At 44.5% G+C, this 15,676-nt stretch overlaps 1 protein-coding gene across 4 annotated transcripts in view; it reads left to right on the top strand.

Annotated features, from left to right (window-relative positions):
- Positions 1-15,676, top strand: part of HR (HR lysine demethylase and nuclear receptor corepressor) — a 128,691-nt gene that overhangs the window by 5,402 nt on the left and 107,613 nt on the right. The gene's annotated exons all lie outside the window — the stretch shown is intronic.

The following is a 15,676-nucleotide window of genomic DNA, read 5'->3' as shown; positions in this document are numbered from 1 at the left end:
AGAGACAGAAAATGGTTGTGCTTTCAGATCTTGGTTTTACTCGGAGTTAAACTGGGTTCTGCTATGTGTGTGTGTAGTGAGATTTTTGGGAAGGTTGGGGTAAAGCTCTCAATCTTACTGGCTGTTGTGAATTTGTACATAATAAAAACATGCACTTGATTTTACCTTCCTGGTGTGAGATAGCATTTGCTCATTTGAGAGCAGTGGGGATCTGTCTTGCCCTAACTGCCTCTGCTTTCTCTGCTTGTCTCTCTCTCTCTACCTGTCTGCCTGCATCAGTGTCTGGCTGTACTTCTCTCTGTCTCTCTTGTGTCTCTTTATCTGTCTACCTGGCTGTACCTCTCTCTGTCTCACCTCTTATGTCTCTCTCTACCTTCTGTCTGGCCATACCTCTTTTTGTCTCTCTACTTGTTTGTCTTTCTGTGTCTCTGCCTATTAACCGGATTCACTTAGTCTTTCCTGCCAGAGAGACAAAATGTGAGGAAAACCTTGGTGAAATAGGCCCTGTCCCATCTGCCTGCCTGCTGGTCTCTTTTCAGAACCTGGAGTCTGTTGTTGGCAGTGTGGGGTTTTATTTAAGGTTGAGGGGGTGGTTGTATGTTCCACAGATCTATGGTTGACAGATGTGGGGCATTTTGTACTGGGTCAGGCATCTCCTGCAGTCCTGTAATTAAGCTTCTAACTGACTAACATTAGTCTGTGTGTTGAGCATGTCTGAAACGCCCTTTGGCAGCAACAAAGGGGAGGCGCCAGCTCTCAAACATATGACACTGTGCATTCGTCAGGCCCTGGGTTCTCAGTGGACCTCGGGGGAGGATTGTTACACACATTGTTCTCGTTGTGTTGCAGTTGGGGTTTGCAGACATCACAGGGAAGTTACTAGGCTATCTGGGTGTTCAGCATGAATGAGAGAAAGAGATTCATATACTTGCTGTCCATTTGTTGGCTATTGTTGCTCGCTTAGTCTTGAGAGATTAAAAAGATGGCACTCCTGAGATGAGAGGATGGTGCTACACATGGATTAAGAGTATAATAAGATATCAGAGGATATAAGAATGCCAAACTGGCATGGCAGCAGGTTTAAGGATACCACAATGGAGGGGAGTGGAGTCGGAGAGTATGTGAATGCTTTTATTTCATTTCTTATATACCGCCTACAAGCCCAAAAGCTATTGATGTGGTTTACATTCAGATACAGTAGTTTTGGGGGTTTTTTTTCTGTCCCTGGAGGGCTCACAATGTAACTTTGTACCTGAGGCAATGGAGGGTTAAGTGGATGCCAAATTGGATCAGAATGGATAATGACACCTCAGTGCCCTTGAGGCTTGGTAGCATATTACACTTTTTCTCATTTATGTGATTATTTCTAGTATTTGAGTGAGTCACACACATTTCTCACCGCCAAAGGGGAAACCAACACAGACTGGTGAGGGCAGGAATGTCCATCACCATGGTACAAGCCCGGGACTAGATTTTGACTGTTAAATGGAATCTGTGTTCTTTTAAGGGTACACAGTCGCTTGCTGAGTCACACACCTGGACAAAGACACTGACTGAGGCACATTGTGTCAGAGAGATGCTGACAGGTATGCTGACTGAGGCACAGACACTGACAGAAAGATGCTAACTGAGGCATGCACTGACCAACACTGACAGGGAGACACTGACCTAAGACCTACATGGACCTGAGACACAAACTAATAGACAGACAATTAATATGGCACAGATGTTGACAGACAGATTCTAAGGCATACACTGACCGAGGCATGCTGACTGAGGTGCAAACTAAGGCACACACACACAGACTGAAGCAAAGAGACTGACGGTGAGATACTGATTAAGGCCCACTTGAACTGAGATATGTAGAGTGACACAGATTAATAGGTAGACACTGACTAGGTCACAGACATCGACAGACATGCTATGTGAGCCACAAATGCTAACAGCAGACAAACATGAACTGAGGCATATGCTGACAGACAGTTATGACTGAGGTACACATGCTGAGAGACACTGACTGAGGCACACATGGATAGAAGATGCTGATGGACACTGACTGAGACATAGACGGACTGTGAGACACTAACAGTCAGACACTGACTGAGGTAAAGACGCCAACAGACACTGACTGAGACATAGACTGTGACAGACAGTTGCTGACTGAGGCACAGACGCTGACATACACCAAAATGAATGCCAGGGTTATGTCTATACAAAGAGGTGCCAGGATTTGCATGCAAGAATACCCACGTACAATACATGCACACACACACACACACAAGCAGTGACATGCAAGTACACTTCAACAGTCCCATTACTAAGGCTTAATTCTAGCAGACCAGAGACATCATGTTTCTAGTCTTCTTCCTTCGATAATAAGCCTGTAATTTCTTGAAATGAGCTCCGATTCAATGCCTACGGTACAAACTAATAATAAACCAGGTCTGGCAAGTTGTAAAATCAATGCGTCTGTGCAGCGTAAGTGTTCCCATGGACTTTAGTGTTAAAAAGGAGTAAACTCATGCGTTTGGGATACAAAAATCCATTAGCCACAAATAAGTTAGAAGGACAAAAGAGAAATCTAGGAGTAATCATCTCAGAAGGCCTCAATTTAGACTGCCAAAGTGGTAGAAGGAAGAATGTTGTCTGTTGAATCTGCAGAATTCCCATAGCAGGAAAAAGGCAGTGACTTTGCCCTTGTATCAAACGAAGAAGAAAAGCACCAAGGGCCGTCAAGTGTTGAACAATCAAAAGTCCTTTATTGGTAGACCCAACACGGGCTGTGTTTTGGCGTGGATACGCCTGCGTCAGGGGCCAAACGTATTGGACTCTTGAGAAATATTCCAAAAATAAGAGTGTACAACCACAAACCGACGTCTCTTCATTTGCGCCAAAGAAGCACAGCCCGTCTATTAATAAAGGACTTTTGATTGTCCCATACTTGGCGGCCCTCGGTTCTTCTTCACTCCTGTGTGTGTGTGCTTTGACCCGGTCTTCTGCCGCTTGATTGCCCTTGTATCAATCACTGGTGAGATTGTACCCTGAGTACTGTGTTCAGTTCCGGTAATTGTGCCTTTGTGAGGATATTGTAAGGATGGAAGTGGTTCAGAGAAGCACTATGAAAATTATACAGGGCCTGTAATACAAACCTTACACAGAATGTGTTTAAACAATCTGAGGTCATATTCAACTGATTTTATTTAAGCCGCTGGAGGCATTGTTACTGGATATTCAGTCCCAGGCCATGTCCGGGTACCGGCATCGAATATCCAGGTGTACGTGGCCGGCTATCTCTTATGCGGTTAAGTGCTACATTCAGCACTTAATGATAATGGTACATTGGTTTTCTATTCCTCTATTACCTCGCAGTTCTAAGCGGGTTACAACTTTTAAGAAACCAGTTTCATTTAACTGGGAAGGAGAGACATAATAATAAATTTAGTACTTAAAAAGAAAATTAACCGTATAAGCAACACCACATAAAGATAGGACTGACTTTTATGCGATCTGATTTAACTGCTAAAACCTTAGGCGGTTAAGTGCTGATTCCACCCCTGGACCACCTACAAAATAGCCAGCTTTGAGTTTAGTGGTCTGTGGTGATATTCAGCAGCACTAACTGAGTAAGTGCCGCTGAATGTCAGAGGAGAGCACCAAACAAGTGATTTAAGCAGCCAGGAGCTGGTTTTGGCTGGTTAAATCACTTTGAAAATCGACTCCTCTGAGGCCAGTATTCAAAGGGGTTTTAGGATCCTAACTTTGAGATTTAGGCTCCTCCGTTAGCCTCTTTTAAAAATGTACTAAGCCTGAGCGCCTAAATTTATGCTCCTAGTTTCACTAGGTTCCTAAATAGGGGGTCCTTTTGCCAAGTTGTGGTAAAAGGGTATTTTTGATGCAGGCTGAGTGAGGCCCCTTTGTACCGCAGCATGAGGTGGTGGAGGTGAAAACGGTAATGGAATTCAAGCATGCGTGGGATAAACTTAAAGGAATCCTGTTCAGAAGGAATGGATCCTCGGAAGCTTAGCCGAGATTGGGTGGCGGAACCGGTGGGGGAGGCAGGGCTGGTGGTTGGGAGGCGGGGCTAGTGCTGGGCAGACTTCTACGGTCTGTGCCCTCAAAATGACAGATACAAATCAAGGTAAGGGATACACAAAAAGTAGCACATATGAGTTTATCTTGTTGGGCAGACTGGATGGACCGTGCAGGTCTTTTTCTGCCGTCATCTACTATGTTACTATGTTATGTAGCATTAACTGCACTGCCCGATTACCTCCAGGTAAACACCAGTGCTACAAAAATAAAAATATTTTTGTAGCACCGGAAATGGCGCACACTGGGTGTGGGAACTACCACTGGGCTGCTGTGGTAGCCCGGTGGTAGTTCTGGATTAGTAAGCAGTGAGCTCATGTTGGGTTTACCGCAGCTTTGTGAAGACCCCCTAGGAGCCTAAAATGTGGGCTGGCAAAGGGGTGGGAAAAATATTAGGAGCTTAGCACTAATTTTCAGCGCTAGCCTCATAGATTAGTCTCCAAAATCTAGGCACATGAATGGCAGACCTACATTTATGAGTGTAATGTTTAGGCTTCTAAATCTAGGAGAATTTTCAGCTGAAACTTTAGACTCTTAAGTCAGGTGGAATATAGGGGACAAATTTAGGGACCTAGGTGTGTGGCAGTATGCCACCATATGTCACTCAAACTAATGAAAAATGAACTTATGTGGGGAAAACCCTTGCAGTAGGGGTGCCTGAGAATTTGGAGAGAAGCATAAAACTGGGTGTAGGGAGTTGCCCAGGGTGTTCCTTCCCACTGGGGTTGAGAACCTAGGGATCTGGGTTCGATTCCCACTGGCTCCTTGTGATCCTGAGCAGATCACTTAACTTTCCATTGCCCCAAGTACAAAAACTTAGATTGTGAATCCACTAGGGACAGATAAAGTACCTGCATATAATAAATATGACCACTTTGGCAGCATATCAGATCCATGACCCTTTATGTAATTATGCAGTGGGAAAAGGGGTGGGTGTCCTACCCAGGGTCCCACCAGGACCTTGATCCTTAGAGACTAGTGGGGAAGAGAGGAGGAGGAGAGGGAAAAGACCAGTAGTGAGACCTGTTCCCATAGGCAGAAGTATGGTGGAGAAAAGAGGTTAAGCCTGAGCTACAGCTAAATCATGGGCCAGAATGCATCTTAAATGAAGAGAAGCAAAGATTATTGGGGAGAAGAGAGAAGAGCGAAGCTGCTGCTAGTTCTACAATCCAGGTCAGGGCCAAGGACGGGAATTCGGGAATGTTGGAACTGCAAAAGTGAGAGACCTTAGTGACAGGAAGTAGGACATAAGCCCGGGGTGCATGCTGATTGCCTGGTTCAGTGGGGTCAGGCATTTGGTGAATAAGAGAAGACAGCACCTGAAACATGGAGAAGGGACTTGCAGTGTGCGAAGAGTCTGCACAGGAATAAGGGAGAAGGAACCAGAGCAGAGGTCAGGATGTATCTCATGTCCTGCACTGACTCAGAAGCACTTAGAGCAGGGGTTCTTAACCTCTTTTGGTTCCTGCACTGCACCCCTTTAACTGATCAATTAAAAACCCTCACACCCCTTTCTAAATCATGTATCCACTAGTGACTATTGACACTGTTTGCTGCTAACAGTGCTAACTGCTAACATGGCACTAAAGTTACACTAGTACAATAACTGCCCTAAGAACTGCCTTCACTCTGACTAGAAAGTTTCAGTAAATTGCCTCAGATTTCAAGACCCCTCTCCGCACCCCCTCTGACCTCTTCCCACACCCTTTGGAGGGTGCAGGCACCACTTGTTAAGAACCTCTGACTTAAGAGTATCTGACAAGGGGAAGGAGAGGGGCTGCCAGCCTCTCACTGCTGTTGAAGGGCACTTACAGAGGAGCAGAAAGGGCAGAACCCATCCAAAGGAGAAGAAAGGAGACTGAGAGATGCAGGAGAACAGAAGTGACAGCACACTACAAAGGAGACCAAGGACTGTATATATTGTGAGCAGAAATGGTCATTTTTGTTTTGTTACATTTGTACCCCGCGCTTTCCCACTCATGGCAGGCTCAATGCAGCTTACATGGGGCAATGGAGGGTTAAGTGACTTGCCCAGAGTCACAAGGAGCTGCCTGTGCCTGAAGTGGGAATCAAACTCAGTTCCTCAGGACCAAAGTCCACCACCCTAACCACTAGGCCACTCCTCCACTGTTGCTACTATTTGAGATTCTACATGGAATGCTATTCCACCAATGTGGCCGCGCAGGCTTCTGCTTCTGTGAGTCTGGCATCCTGCAGGACGTCAGACTCACAGAAACAGAAGCCTGCGCAGCCTTCTACACGGGCTTCTTTCCTCTTTCAAATAAAATAAAACCTGGCAGATTTAAAAAAGAAAATCATGAGAAATCCTCTCTTCTAATCCCTCAACGTGACCTCGGAGCTGGCGGTAGGTTTCCAGCGTTAGGGCACGGTTTTTTGAGCGCGGTTTCTCTGAGCATGTGGATAACACTCTTATCCTCCCTGTCTCATCAGCTTGTAACCTTGGGGTCATCTTTGACTCCTCCCTTTCCTTCTCTGCACATATTCAGCAGACTTCTAAAACCTGTCATTTCCTTCTCTATAATATCACCAAAATTCGCCCTTTCCTTTCCAAGCACACTACCAGAACCCTCATCCACGCTCTTATCACCTCTCGCTTAGACTATTGCAACTTGCTTCTCACAGGTCTCCCACTTAGCCATCTCTCTCCTCTTCAATCTGTTCAAAATTCTGCTGCACGACTAATATTCCACTAGTGTCGTTATGCTCATATTAGCCCTCTCCTCAAGTCACTTCACTGGCTTCCTTTCCGTTTCCGCATACAGTTCAAACTCCTCTTATTGACTTATAAGTGCATTCACTCTGCAGCTCCTCAGTACCTCTCCACTCTCATCTCTCCCTACATCTCTCCCTACATTCCTCCCCGGGAACTCTGTTCACTGAGTAAATCTCTCTTATCTGCACCCTTCTCCTCCAGACTCCATTCCTTTTATCTTGCTGCACCATATGCCTGGAATAGACTTCCTGAGCCGGTACATCAAGCTCCATCTCTGGCCGTCTTCAGATCTAAGTTAAAAGCCCATCTTTTTGATGCTGCTTTTAACTCCTAACCCTTATTCACTTGTTCAGAACCCTTATTTCCTCACTTTAATATTCCCTTATCTCTTGTTTGTCCTGTTTGTCTGTCCTAATTAGATTGTAAGCTCTGTCGAACAGGGACTGTCTCTTCATGTTCAAGTGTACAGCGCTGCATACGTCTAGTAGCGCTATAGAAATGATTAGTAGTAGTAGCATTGACAGGGAATAGCTAATGACCTCATTTACATTCGTTTGCCTACATTTAAAGGCAGTTTGTGCTGATCTTTAGTGCAAACATTGTTTACTGTGCTAGAGCCTTCTGAGCATTCTGCGCACATTAACACTGGCGCTAATCGCCTCTAGTGCCGGCGTTAGGTTTTCAGCATTGGCCCATCAGTTATTTTTCCAGTGTGATTCAGAGAATATACAGCCAACATACTGGGCTGTATCCTTGTTTTGTGTGCATGGGAAGAGACTGGTGGAGAAGATTTTAGCCATACACACCAATAATTTATTTACCACATTTATACCCCACATTTTCCCACATGTTTGCAGGCTCAATGTTGCTTACAATAGACGGAAAAGCCTAAACAACTCAATAATAAGATGCACACAGCATTCCAGCAGCGAAAGGGATGTTTTCTAGTCTTTTGCATTACATCACATGTATGATTATTTCCCAGTTGATAATAACATGTGCGCCTGCCCTAGAGATCACAGCACATCTGGGATCAGCTACAGATGCCTAAATAGAGGAACGTAGCTATTTTTGAATATCAGGCCCTTTACCCCAACATTTTATATAACGCGATTTAAGTTGCGTGCGCAAATCCAGTTGTATTCCGGATTTGCATGCAAAATTTAGGGACCCTTTTACTAAGCTGCGAAGGCGTCTACGCGTGCCCAACACATGCCAGAATGGAGTTACCGCGTGGCTCTTGCAGTAATTTCATTTTTGGCACGTGTCCAATGCGCACGTCTAAAAAATATTTCTTTTATTTTCGGGCACGCGTAATGGACGCACGCCATGTGGCATTTGGCACGCGTAGGTCATTACCGCCCAGTTGCCTCGTGAGTCTTTACCGCTAGGTCAATGGCTGGCAGTAAGGTCTCAGACCCAAAATGGACGCGTGGCAATTTTCATTTTGCTGCACGTCCATTATTGGCAAAAAATTTTTTTAAAGGGCCTTGTTTACAGGCACACTAAAAAATGGATCGGTGCGTGCCCCAAACCCACGCCTACACTACTGCAAGCCATTTTTCAATGCGCCTTTCTAAAAGGACTTCTTAATTAGTTAACATGCCAATCAGCACTGATAATTGCCTTTAACAAGCAATTATTGACACTGTCCTTAATTAGAATTTACGTGCACATCTGTCTAAGCATATTCTGCAACTTGATGTGCGTAAATTCTAAGCTGCATAGTTGAAAACGGGGTGTGGGCATAGGCGTGGAATTGATGGGTTGTGGGTGTTTCTCAAATCTATGCGCATTGTTTTAGAATACACCTGGTCCTCACCTAATTTTGGTTTCAGGATTTACACCATGTTTTACTTGGCGTAACTGCCTGTGACTAAATTTAGTCGTATGGATGGGCGCTCGGCCTGTTCTATTATCTTCGTGTAAATCTAGGCTTATTCTATAAATTATGGCTAAATTTAGGCTTATTTTATAAAATACTAGCCGTTGAGCCCGTAAAAACGGGCTGGTATAGAGGTTTTCCTCCCCCTGCGGTCACCAACGCTCCCCTCCCCCCCACGAAGTCGCCACCGCTCCCCCCCCCTCGAAGTCGTCGCCGCCGCCACTCCATCACCTGGTCCGGGCCCTCTCTTCACTTCTGAACTTACAGATCCATTCGCCGAACGCAGCAACGCACATCAGCTGAGCTGCCCCTTCCTTCTCTGCCTGTGTGTGTCCCGCCCTCGCTGACGTTACGTCACAGGAGGGCGGAGCCACAAGCAAAGAAGGAAGGGCTCACTGCAGCTCAGCTGATGTGCGTTGCTGCGTTCGGCGAATGGATCTGTAAGTTCAGAAGGGAAGAGAGGGCCCGGGCGGGTGGAGGGGTGGCGGCGGCGACTCCGAGTGGGGGGGGAGCGGTAGCAACCTCGGCGGCGCAGTTTCCCTCTCTGTCCCGCCCCCCCCCCCCGTCATCACGTATTGACGCGGGGGCGGGACAGAGAGGGAAGTCTCTACTGCGCATTTGCGAGTGAGTACGGTCACTCGCCGTTTATATGTTTGATGCCTAGGTGTATATTTTTTGGCAACGGTTTTTCTGGCGTCATATATAGAATCTAGTCAGTGTCTGTGGTACAAAACAAGTATTAAGAAGAACACTCAATAGTAGGTTTGAGAAATTGAGACCTTACTTTACTTATCCTGGCTTACAAAGGTTCATTCCTGTCATAGTATATACAGATCCATTTGGACACGCTAATCCCCATGAATCATGTAAGACATTCAAAATGTACTTATGGGGGGTGAGAAGAAGGAATTGGGGGAACATGATAGAAACAAATATCTAACAAGCTTCAGTAAAGTACAAAAAGATGACATTTTCTGTAGAAAAGGAAATCCAGTGATATGAGTTGCTATTCTGAGTCGGTCCATCTAGTCTAGTATCCTGTTTTCAAAAGTGGCCAGTTCAGGTCACAAGTACCTGACAGATTTCCAAAAAGTAGCAATATTCCATGCTACTTCACCTCAGGCATAAGCAGTGGTTTTCCCCACGTCACCTTAATAACATTTATGATTTATTTCTTCCAGGAATTTGTCCAAAGCTTGTTGAAACCCAGTTACATTAACTGCTTTTACCACTTGTTCCAGCAATGAGTTCTAGACTAGAGCTTAACTATTTGTTGAGTTAAAAAAAAAATGTTTTCTCCTGTTCATTTTAAATGTGCTACTATGTAACTTGAAGGAGTGTCCCTTAGTCTTTGTACATTTTGAAAGAGTAAACAAACGATTTACATTTACCTGTTCCATTCCATTCAAGATTGTATAGACCTCAATCATATCTCCCCCTCAGCCTTCTCTTCTCCAAGCTGAAGAGCCTTAACTCCAGTCTTTCCTCATGTGAAAGCTGTTCCATTCCCTTAATCATTTTGGTCGCCCTTCGTTGCACCTTGTCTAATTTCACTATGTTGTTTTTTTTTATGTGGCAACCAGAATTGCACACAATACTAGGGATTTTATTTTTAATTTCATGTCATTTCCCATCTTGTTTGGGGGAATTTCTATTTTGCTCAGGTTTGCCTCATAGGAGATGACACAAAGCCAAAATGTCCTCCCCATGATCCAAGCTCCCCTTTCACCCCATCCCCGCAGGACCCTCCCTCCTTCCCCCACTCCCTGCAGGCCTCCTGGGCCTACCTCAATCCCTAGTGGTCTAGCGGGGGAACATTGAGGCAAGAGTGATGCCCATTCACTTCTTTCCCTGGCTTCGGTCACATCCAATATGGCAACCTAGTCTCACGGTAGATAAGACTAGGGTGAAAGGATATGGATGCCATATTGGATGCAGCCATGGCCAGTAGTGAATGGACATTGCTTCTGCCTCAACAACCCCCCCACTGAACCACCAGGGATTGAGGTAAACCCTGGGGGGCCAGCAGAAAGTGTGTTGGGGTGTTAGAAGGGGCAGCAGCTGGAAGGGGGGCCAAAAGGGAGGGACTTGTATTGTGAGAGAGTAGATTGAAAGCACAGGGGAGCTGTTGTTGCCAAACCTATCTTTGGCAAACAAAATCGTGTCCGTTTTAATTTGCAATAACAGGAATCCTGTAATTAAACTTCTAATTGACTAACATTAGTCTGTGCATTGAGCATGACTGAGACACCCTTTGGCAGTGACATAGGGGAGGTGCCAGGTCTGAAACTTATGATACTGTGCATTTGCCAGACTCTGAGCTCTCAGTGGACCTTGGGGGAAGATTGTTGCTCACATTGTTCTCAATATGTGGTTATGGTTTGCAGACATTACAGGGGAATTCTTATACTGTATGGGCGCTCAACTTGAATGCGAGAAACAGATTCATATACTTATTGTCCAAACGTTGTCTACTGTTGCTTAGTCTTGAGAGATTAAAAAGATGGTACTGCTGGGATGGGAGGGTATGAGGATGGTGCTGCTCCTTAAAGCCCATCTATTTGCCCAGGATTTTTAGGTGACAGGTACTGACTGGCTTTCAGTTGTCTCTGTATTACCCAGCCCTTTCTTCATCTATTTCCTTCTCTTACTGCTCATCTTTCCTATTGAAATTGGCATTCCTTTCCCCAATTGTCTTATTTTATTATTGTACATCGCTTTGATTTGTTGTGAAAGGCGATATATCACGTTCCGAATAAACATAAACATAATATGGCATCAGAGGATATAAGAATGCCAAACAGCAGGTATAAGGACACCTCAATCAGGGAATGGGGAGTCAGAGGGTGTATGAATGCTTTTATTTAATTTCTTATATAACGCCCACAGGCCCAAAAGCTATCAAAGTGGTTTACAGTAGGCATTTTTTCTGTCCCTGAACAACTCACACTGTAAATTTGTACCTGAGGCAATGGAGGGTTAAGTGGATGCCACATTGAGTTAGAATGGATGGTGACACCTCAGTGTCCTCAGGGCTTGGTAGCACATTGCACTTTCTCTCATTCTATTTCTGTCATAAGGTGTTTTATTCTGGTGTTGGAGTGAGTCACACACGTTTCTCACTGCCAGAAGGGGAACCAGCACAGACTGGTAAGGGCAGGAACGTCCATCGTTGTGGTACAAGCCTGGGAGTAGAATCCATGTTCTTTAAGGACGCACAGTCACATTCTGAGTCACACACCTGGACAAAGACACTGACTGAGGCACAGACCCTGAGAGTTCAACACCAAGGCACATTGTGACAGAGAGATGGTAGCAGGTAGGCTGACTGAGGCACCAACACAGAGAAACGCAGACAGAAAGATGTTGACTGAAGCACGCACCGACCAACACTGACAGTGACTAAAGCCCACATTTCCCTTCCCTACACAGTACTCAAGGTGCAGTCTCACCATGGAACGATAGAGGCCTTATGATATTCTTTGTTTTATTCTCTTCCTTTTCGAACAGTTCCTAAAAATTCTATTTTCCTTTCCTAATAATTCCTAACATTCTGTTTGGTTTTTTTTGGCCACCACCACTTCTACACGCTGAGTAGAAGATTTCAAAATATTGATCGTGATGACACCTAAATCTTTTTCCTTATCTATAATTGAGGTTATTCTTCCCAATATGTATCACTTTTCCCTTGTCCACATTAAGTTTCATCTGCCATGTGGATGCACAGTCTTCATGTACCAAGGTCCTCCTGCAGTTTCTCACAGGTGACTTTATATCTGGTATACTATGGATACCACTCGTCCACAAGAAATTTAGACTTCAAGCTACAAACTTAACAAGACTGGCTTAGCTTGCATAAATTAAAATTAGACCCTAAAAAATCTCATGGCGTCCACTTCTCCTGGAGTAAAACCCCTGAATTGCATGCCCCTCTTTCAATAGTGGGTACTAAAATCACCTTTGACCCAACTATGAAAATCTTAGGGGTGATACTTGACCAAAAGCTAAATTTTCATACACACATTTCTAGCTTGATTCAAAGAAACTTTAATAAGCTAAGAATGATCTACTTGGTAAGGTATCTTTTGTCCAAGCCAGCCTCAGTCTTTTAGTACACTTCAGTCGGCTTGATTATTGCAATGCACTACAAACATTAGACAGCAAACGATTACAAATAATGCAATCCTGTGGAGGAGTGGCCTAGTGGTTAGGGTGGTGGATTCTAGTCCTGGGGAACTGAGGAACTGAGTTCGATTCCCCCTTCAGGCATAGGCAGCTCCTTGTGACTCTGGGCAAGTCACTTAACCCTCCATTGCCCCATGTAAGCCGCATTGAGCCTGCCATGAGTGGGAAAGCGCGGGGTACAAATGTAACAAAAAAAATAAAATAGATACTATTGGAGATTCTACATGGAATGTTGCTACTATTGGAGATTCTACATGGAATGTTGCTAGCAACATTCCATGTAGAAGGCTGCGCAGGCTTCTGTTTCTGTGAGTCTGACGTCCTGCACATACGTGCAGGACGTCAGACTCACAGAAGCAGAAGCCTGCGCGGCCACATTGGTGATCTGCAAGGGCCGACTTCTACATGGAATGTTGCTAGTGGAATAGCAACATTCCATGTAGAATCTCAAATAGTAGCACCAGTGGAGGGAGGAGTGGCCTAGTGGTTAGGGTGGTGGACTTTGGTCCTGGGGAACTGAGGAACTGAGTTTAACTCCCACTTCAGGCACAGGCAGCTCCTTGTGACTCAGGGCAAGTCACTTAACCCTCCATTGTCCCAGGTACAAATAAGAGTCCTGTATATGTAAGCCGCATTGAGCCTGCCATGAGTGGGGAAAGTGTGGGGTACAAATGTAACAAAAATAAAATAAGACTGTGAAATTGATAACAAAATCTAAGACGTATGATCACATGACCTCTTTATTGAAAGAGGCACTTATTAACCACAGAACCTTTAAGATCATATTTTTGGTTCATAAAGTACATCATACAGGTATACACCTTTATTTTTCATGACTGCTAATTCCTTATGTCCACCTAGGTCCTTAAGATCAGTAGAGCAGAACTGCTTAGTTGTTCCATCTTTTCATATTATTGACTTAGACACAGTTTGGTCCAGAATATTCAGCAACACTGGACTCTCCCTTTGAAATGCCATCCCACTATCCCTTCGTGAAGAACACTCAATGTAATTATTCAAGAAAAACTTAAAATCTTTTTTTATTTGAAGTTGTCTTTGGAACCTAATTATTCAGTTATAGAAGGATATGGTAATTCCTTTATGGTCCCGATTGTTTCCCGCTTTTGGGCAGGGGTTGGGATGCTCAACGGGGTCTTTATATTATTAAGTTTTTATCTCTGTTCTGTCCACATATGGAGTTCCTTTCAAATTCTTTTATAATCATACACCACCTAGAAAGTTCTCTGATTGGGCGGTATATCAAGTTTTAAATAGACCTGGAAACTTGGAAGCAGTTCACACATGATCTAACAACTTTGAATCGTTTTATGTCATCTGGATAGTTTTGTTTCATAAGCTGAAGGTGCAAAGAGGAACTATTTCAATCTGAATGTAACTTGCCTTAAATGATTACTGAAAATGCATGAACTAATTTGGTGGGGAGGAGGGGGGGGGGGGGGGGGGGTTGGTAACCAGTAAAAGAAATTAGGGAGATGGGGTATGAGTGTTTGCTCAGTTATGGAACTTCAGAAGATCAAAGATGGTAGAATATAGACCAAGGGGGAAAAGAGGTAGTACAGCTGCATCAGTCTTCCAAAACTGCTGGGGTGACCTCTACAGAACGGCTTTGGCTACAATCCAAAGAACACAGGGTGGCCAGAAATCTCAGATCACAACCTCTCCAGTTTTAGCTGTTGCTTGGTGGTAAGACATGGGAGAAGGACTGGGTGTTGGATTCATTATGGGACTTGAAAGAAACCAAAAGGAATATAAGAGATGGACCAGCCTAACAGCAGAGGAGGAGGAGGCCAGCCCTGGAAAAGAATCAAAACATTCCTGGGACAGATTTACCTTCTCATTCAATAAAAGAGCACCAAAACTGCGCATGTAGGACTCGATTCTATAAATAGTGCCCAAATTTGGGCATCGATTTAAAAATTAATGATAAGCACTATTCTGTAAACCAGCGCTCAGAATTGGGTGCCATTTATAGAATGTTTAGCGCTGGGATCTGCACCCAATTTTAGGCACAAAGATTTACACCAAGTAAAACCTGATATAAATTCTCATGCCGAAATTCCATGTAGATCGCCCTTATTCTATAAAGCTGTGCAGAAATTCCAGGAATACCCTGATCTGCTCCCTTTTCAGATCCATGTGTAAAATTTGCACACAAATTTTAATTAATGGCAGTTAGCACCGATAATTGATTGCACCCAATTATTGGCGCTGGCTCGTTAATTAAATTGCATGTGCAGTTTTGAGCACCATATATAGAATTAGGACGATAACACACAATTATGCACATAAGTGCAAGCTGTGCACTCAGTGGTATTCTAAAATGTGAGTGCACAGCTGCCGTAGGGGTCCTTTTACTAAACCGCGGTAAAAAGTGGCCTGCGGTAGTATAGGCGCGTGTATTGGGTGTGTGCTGGGCCAGTTTTTACCACATCTACAAAAAAAATGGCTTCTTTTTAATGGGATGGGGAAAGGGCCTGCGGCAAAAAATGAAACCAGCATGCACCCAAAACTGGCCTGAGCCCTTAACGCCACCCATTGATCTAGTGGTAAAGGCTCACGCTCTACATGCGTGGTAACCAGTTGGCACGTGCCAAGTTCTGATTACTGCCAGAACCAGCATGCGTAGGAGGAAATAAATCATCTACGTGTTATGAGTGTGCTCCAAATCTGAAATTACCACCAGGAGGGCGTGCTGGCCTGGTGGTAATCTCATTTGGGCATTCACTGCACATGTGTAGAGCCTACCGTGGCTTAGTAAAAGG

Source organism: Microcaecilia unicolor, chromosome 4, assembly GCF_901765095.1.
Source record: "Microcaecilia unicolor chromosome 4, aMicUni1.1, whole genome shotgun sequence".
Taxonomy (NCBI): Eukaryota; Metazoa; Chordata; class Amphibia; order Gymnophiona; family Siphonopidae; genus Microcaecilia; species Microcaecilia unicolor.
This window is presented reverse-complemented; position numbering and strand designations above follow the sequence as displayed.